The sequence below is a fragment of the Mytilus galloprovincialis genome, chromosome 6 (genome assembly GCF_965363235.1).
Source record: "Mytilus galloprovincialis chromosome 6, xbMytGall1.hap1.1, whole genome shotgun sequence".
Taxonomy (NCBI): domain Eukaryota; kingdom Metazoa; phylum Mollusca; class Bivalvia; order Mytilida; family Mytilidae; genus Mytilus; species Mytilus galloprovincialis.
In genome coordinates this window covers 52,529,060-52,536,027 of record NC_134843.1, presented here as the reverse complement: position 1 = coordinate 52,536,027, position 6,968 = coordinate 52,529,060, and the positions used below count along the sequence as shown (strand labels likewise).

Here is a 6,968-nt window from a genome sequence, read left to right as displayed (position 1 = left end):
CAATACAGTTTGCTTCTGTTTTTGATTTTTTTAACTTCCCAACGTTGAATTCACTATACAGATCGCTTTTGTTAGTCCATATCACAGTTAAAATCACCATACTGTTTGATTCTGTTTGTATTCTTATTAGAACATTTTAGAGGTCTGTAGAAGCCTATGGCTTATTTCTGACCCGACAACAAAGAGCAGACTATAAGTATGATGAACTTTTTCTGAAAAAAAATACATTTTCATATTTCACTTTTTTTTTAAACAAAAAGTACTACATCTCTATGCAATAACTATATGAACTATATTCTCACGAAATATCTTAACATATGATTTGCAAAATATTCAAGATTTTGATATACCACGTGTAAACTCATTGATGTTTCAGTAATATCAGTAACATTCCAATTTAGCGTCGGTTCACGAATTAATGACGATTGACATACTTGGGTAGGATTGCTACGGATGATTCCGACAACAAAATAAGGCGTGTTATACAACATTGTGTAGAAAAATCAATTTAGATTTACGACAAGTTTTAGTGGGGTTGACAACCGAGAAATCGGTATATAACAAAATTTCGCGACCGACTGACATTTAAAAAAAAATACGAGTTAAGTACAATGTACCTTGTGTTATATTAAGGTATATAGGGGAGAAAATAATCTGAGACAAGTGCCTGCATGTGCGTATAAAGGATAAAACGGACGATGAACGGATCTAAAACGGGTAAATGCCAATTTGAAAAATTCCCGTCAGACAATGTCAGATATGCCAATAATTGGTATATCAGATATCTTGAGTGTTAGGAATGCTTATCATTCATAATTGATCTTGGAGTAAGTGCACGGCTTCACTATTAAGCAGCTCTTATTCAGGCCAGAAACTACCCTTTTGCGGCATTTTGAAGAAAACACCAAAACCAGTTACACGGAAACTTTTACATGTTTTATTATTGTCTTCTTTAGTTTTTTCGCATATCTTGTTCGTCCGTTTTTTTCGGTACGCTTCCGTTAGGTGTCAGTTTTATGCGGTACTCGTCCGTTGGATATACGTGCGACATCCGTTCTGTCCGGTACTTATCCGTTTCTCGTACGTATACGTTGCATATCCTGTGATTGTCAGTTATGCATTTGTTAATTACGCGTCTGTTTTATTTGGTCAGTACATCAACGGACTCCCAAAGGATACCAATTTTGTCGACGGAAAACTTTTTGTTCATCCGCTATAGTCGTCCGTTTGTGCTATCCGGTAATGTGTGACCACAGCTATAAACTACAACGACTTCCAACACAAATTATCCAAAAAGACATCTAAGGACAAAAACGTAGTCTTCAACAATGGACAGTTGTCTTTACAGTATGACAAACTACAAATCATTCCTAGTTTATAACAGTTTCAGAACTAGTCACAGATCTTCTATCAAGACCTCGCACGGTCGGACTTGAGACATTCTAATGTTCAATAATATCGGCGCGTTACGTTTACGCTAATGGAAGTCGTATTACGTTTGAGCGAAGTTAATCCACGTTTGCACTACAAACAAATTATGATTTCCGAAACTAAACGAAAGTCAAAACTAATTTCTAACGCCCAACAAAAACAACAAACCATACCAACAATGGACCAGAGAGTCTTCACAGCCATTACAATGAACAGTTTGATTCTACTCATCCAGCCATCTACACCTATATTGAGATTATAGTTGCAACTCCAGGCAACGCCTTACATTACAATTCTCGGTAGGGATAACCAAATAAGCGATAGCGCACAAAGATAAAACTCAGTTCACTGTAAACAAATGTTTTAAATTTCAAACGGGAAATTACCCGCCAATGTTATCTGAAATCTCTAGCATACAAGTAACAGGCAGGGACTGGTTGATAGATGGTTCCCATAGATATTATATTTATGTATACTGTGTTTTATTCATAATTGTTCACTTTGAATGTTTCTTTCCGGGATATTCAGGTTATTTTTTTCAAAACTTGTCTTGTGCATAAATGCAGGGCTTTTAAAGGCTAGCTACGAGATATAAATAATAATAAAATCTGATTTTTTCCCATCATCATTAATGAAAGTGAAATAGTGAAATAATGATTTCACTATTTATATCGAGAGCAAGTTTTGTTCCATTTTGTCAAATAAGCTAGTAAACATCGCTAATGAATTATTCACTTGCAACTAAATAATTCGACCTCATTGAGTCCATATTCATGTGACCTTCAATTTAACCCCTTAGCTAGAATTGTATTACGCATGAATTAGGCGTGTTCAATTATTAAAAGGAATAGAATATCAAACTTGAAAGCTTAAGTGGGACAAGGGTAAACCATTTTATTGACTGATTCGATCCACAAAAACTCATTCGTATACAAGTTAAAACGACGATTAATATATATTTTCAGCCTACAATATGAAATCCAAAAGACCTAGAAAAATCCAATTGCAAGAGTTCGCTATCTATTCTAGGTTATACAAGTTAAAACGACGATTAATATATATTTTCAGCCTACAATATGAAATCCAAAAGACCTAGAAAAATCCAATTGCAAGAGTTCGCTATCTATTTATATCTATATTTATGTTTATGTCGGGTTATATGACTGTCGGCAATATTTGGAGGTCACCTCGATGGTTAATTAGATGGCGTCTAGACTTAAATACACACGGAATGCGGATACATATTATCGTGCTCATGCATTGTAAATTGTTTATTTTAGACTTTTTTATAATTTGGATACACGTTTTAATATGTTATGAATCAAATATGATAATTTGAGTCAAATCGGTAAACATGAATTTGACAGCTAATGCCTCTGTAGATGTTATATATATAAACGAATAAAGACTTTTGTAATATTATGTTATTCAGGTCTAAGATAGGGTATATAATTTGACAATCCCGGCTACGGTTTATATTCCCTGAGCCGAAGACGAAGGGGATATAAACTCTAAGCCGGGAATGTCATATTATATATTCTGTCTGAAACCTGAATTACACATATATTACGGATTACCCCTGTCTTAATGATTTTTCCAGTACCAAGTATTTGTTAAACATTCACAATTCAGTATATATATGCATTACATATTTATTGTTTCTTTTGAGTTATTCATTTAAATGGACTTGTTTCATCTTGACAAATATTTGTTTTTCCTTTTGAATATTTTTTCAACTAGTTCAAAAAGTTTTTAGATTTCGTGTAAACTTTTTGTATGTTGTGTGACGTTTTATGTTTTATAACTTTTTTTAAAAATATATTGAAAACCACAACCTAATGATTTCCGCATATGTGAATATTTTTGTAATTTGCTGTGAAAATAATTTTATTGTGTATGTAATAATGTATAATAACACTTTAAGACATTAATTAAGCATTTGATATGTAAATCGCGGGCTTTTAAATTATCAACGTATTATTGACGAATGTACGTCATAATTGTCCCTCCGTGAGCCTCTGACATTTTTTAAGTGTTCTGTATAGCTGACAACTACGTCACATAGTAACGTTCGTTATGAAGACTTTGTTGAGGTTCCAATTAGGATAAAAAAAAAATCGTATATACCCCGGCAGTTTCCTGAATATATACTGATATCTCTGTGTTGTTATCCAATCACAAAACTCGACACATTTGTAATTCGTAATATAGATTAATATTTTCAATATAAGAAATAAGATGTGGTATGATTGCTAATTTAAGTTCAAAACAAAGCGAAAAACAACCAACGAGATAACGCATTTTCCTAAAACAAAAGTTTAAAATTCAGGTCATTCGCAGGATTGAATCACATGTAACAACTAGGGTAAATTTACAGGTTAATTCACACAAACGTAATACCACTTCTTAGCGCAAATGTAGGTCGCCCAATTTTATCATTTGTTTATTGTTAATTGTCTATTTATAATTTTTGTTTTATTATATACGTATTTGTACTTTTGTAGTCTCTTTTTTATTCGCGATAACAGTCTTCTTTTTACAGCTGGAATATACTATATATATAAAAAGAAAGCAGCAGTTAGTTTTGGTATATGTGCTGCGTTTGCTTTGGTGGCAAGTATACATACATTACGTGTTTGTGCTACCTTTATACATCCGGGTTGATTTATTGACTTTTTGACATGTTTTGATAGGGATATGTATATGAGAATATACACATTTTAAGGTAAAGTCACTAATATTATTTTTATTTACCTACAAATCAAGATGTTAGCAAAGACTTTTATTTGGGTATTGCAGAGTAAACCAAAAGTACTTTCCAATTCTTTAATTGTTATGGCCTTCTATACATGCTTTAGAAACACCATGACATACATTTTGTAATGTTTAAGAATGGTTTGCATAATTAAAGGTATAATAAATAAAGCGTATTAACGTATACGAATACTTCTATTGTGATCAGGTAAATAAAGGAGACATGGTTTATTGTTGTTTGTAAGTTACAAAACTACAAAATAAATATAATAGTTTATCGAAACATTTGGGAAAAATAACCATATTTACACCTTGATTTTTTTCTATATACAGACAAACCCAATAGTATCCTCCTGTATGAAGTTTATGACATAAAGCGTGTAGATGTATAAAAGTTACATAACTCTCGTTTTTCGTTTTTTGTCGTCACTTGTCGTCTGTTGTCCTTCCTCTGTCGTCGTCCTTCATCTGTCGTCGTCGTCTGTCGTATTCATCCTAAGGCTTGTAAGATTAAAATCATGAATTTTATCCATGAACAAACATGGGTGATGCTGCAAAAACTGAACATATTGATAAAAAACAGTTTTTGGCTTAAACCTAAAAAAATAAAGCAGTTATATGAGAAAAACCTGACAGGGTTCAACTGATCAAAAGGTCAATGTCTTTTTCTTATTGCAATTTCAGAAAAAATTGACATGTCACCGTTGTCACTATTGTCACCAAAGCTGGTTAAAAGTTCATTTGCCCATTTTTTAACCCTGTCCTGAACTTGTCCTTGACAGATGATTTTTACCATTTTTTGGCAGAAACTATGATAGATACACAGAAACTGCAAATAGCGAATAGCAAAATAGTAGGCAAAAAAATCTACAAATAAGTCAACATTGCTGAAATTGCAATTGATTTCTTATAAGATTTATTGCCATTGGAAGATGATTTTATTCAATTTAGCAGAAACCATAATAGAGAAAAACTGTAAATAGCAACAATTTTCAACAAAATGAGATCTACTAAGTCAACATGAATGAAATCGTCAGTTAACATCTTTCAGGAGTTACTGCCTTGGAAACACAGTTTTTACTATTTTTGCAAAAAAATAATCAATAGAGGGAAACTGTAAATAAAAGAAATCTACAAATAATTCAAAAAGGCTTTACATGTAAACGTCCATTGACATGTTATAGGAAATTGTATCGTTAGATCCTCAAGTAAGTCAACATAGCCGAAATTGTTCAATGACCCCTTATGGGAGTTATTGACCCTGAATAACCATTTTTTCCATTAAGTACATGTCGTTTCTAGTTTTTTAAAAAGATTAGACTTGTGGTTGCCTGTTTGAATTGTTTTACAATAGTCATTATGGGTTTTTTTTATAGCTAGCTGTTCGGCGTAAGCCAAGGCTCCGTGTTGAAGGTCGTACTTTGACCTATAAGTGTTTAATGTTTACACATTGTGACTTTTCTGGAGAATTGTCTCAATGGCACTCATACCACATCTTCTTATTCATATTGAAATACTTTTAGCTCGTTTTAAAGTCAGTAGCTATGTACTTTTGAATTTTGTTTTAAGATTAGAATGGCTTCAGCTAGTAAAACTGATAGAGGAAAACAAGCTCAGCAAATGGTACCGACGATATCAAAAACAATCAATGACATTAATCTTACCTTAATAAAAAAAATTGAGATATCGGAAGGAAATAAAGGAATAGGAATCACGGGCTGCACTATCATGCCTTCTGAGAAAATTTTCTTCGTAGATGTAAACGATTATTTGTTTATGAAATACCTGTATCACATTTCCCTTTAGATGTTACATATATTGATGAAAACACGGTTGCTGTCACCCATGTTGGAGAGCCTTATCAGATAGAAATCATCAACATCGTCAATAAAGATACTGTAAACCAGATTAAAACGTCCAATCAGTGCTACGGCATTACAAATGAAAATGGAAGATTAATATATCATGAAAACGGAAGTGGTATTCAAACAGCAGACGTCAATAGTGAAAGTACAGCCACCACATTTGTTAAAGTCGATGGCCAGCATCACTGGAACTATGTTACAACATCTAAAGACAAGATATACCATACAGAATATGAATCAGGTACCATTACATGCTACACAGTCACGGGACAGAAGGTTTGGGAATACAAAGACGAATCAATTTTGAAATATGTTGCTGGAGTAGCAGTTGATAATGATTCCAACGTGTACGTGGTATCCGCTGGAAATAACAGTATCGTTGTTCTTTCACCAGATGGAAAGCAAGCGCGTCGATTGTTAGCAGAAGAAAATGGGATTCAATACCCTTGTGGTATCTATTTTGACAAAGAAAGAAATATTTTAATGGTAACGAATTTATGTGGACCAGCCAGTTTGTATGAAGTTAAATGATCGGCTAAACATTCAGAAATCAAACAGTTTGAAACAGTCTGTAGACTTTAAAAAATATGATGTATGTAAATAGTGTAAAAATATTATTGACATTACTAAAATAACAATTCATGTTTACTCTGTTAATTGTCAGTTTCCAATTGAGTATACTTAATTAAATTTGTAGAGCCAATTTCCTCAGAATTTATTGGACACCAGGGCCATTTTCAGAAAGACTTTCAATCTTTACTAAAATTCACATTTTCGTAGGTAAACTTAATTTACTTTGAGATTCGAACATTGGCTTATTTCTGAAAAGACGACCAAGTAAATTATCAGCGTCCCTGAAAAATAGCTCAAAACCGCATTTTGTTAATTTTGTTTTTCTTCAAAAAAGATCTCATATTT

General features: G+C 32.7%; 1 long non-coding RNA gene across 1 annotated transcript; it reads left to right on the top strand.

Annotated features, from left to right (window-relative positions):
- Positions 1-4,049: 4,049 nt before the first annotated feature.
- On the top strand, positions 4,050-6,753 carry LOC143079851 (uncharacterized). Its single transcript, XR_012979502.1, has 2 exons — positions 4,050-4,156; positions 5,755-6,753. It is a non-coding gene; the product is annotated as an uncharacterized LOC143079851 (long non-coding RNA).
- Positions 6,754-6,968: the final 215 nt, after the last annotated feature.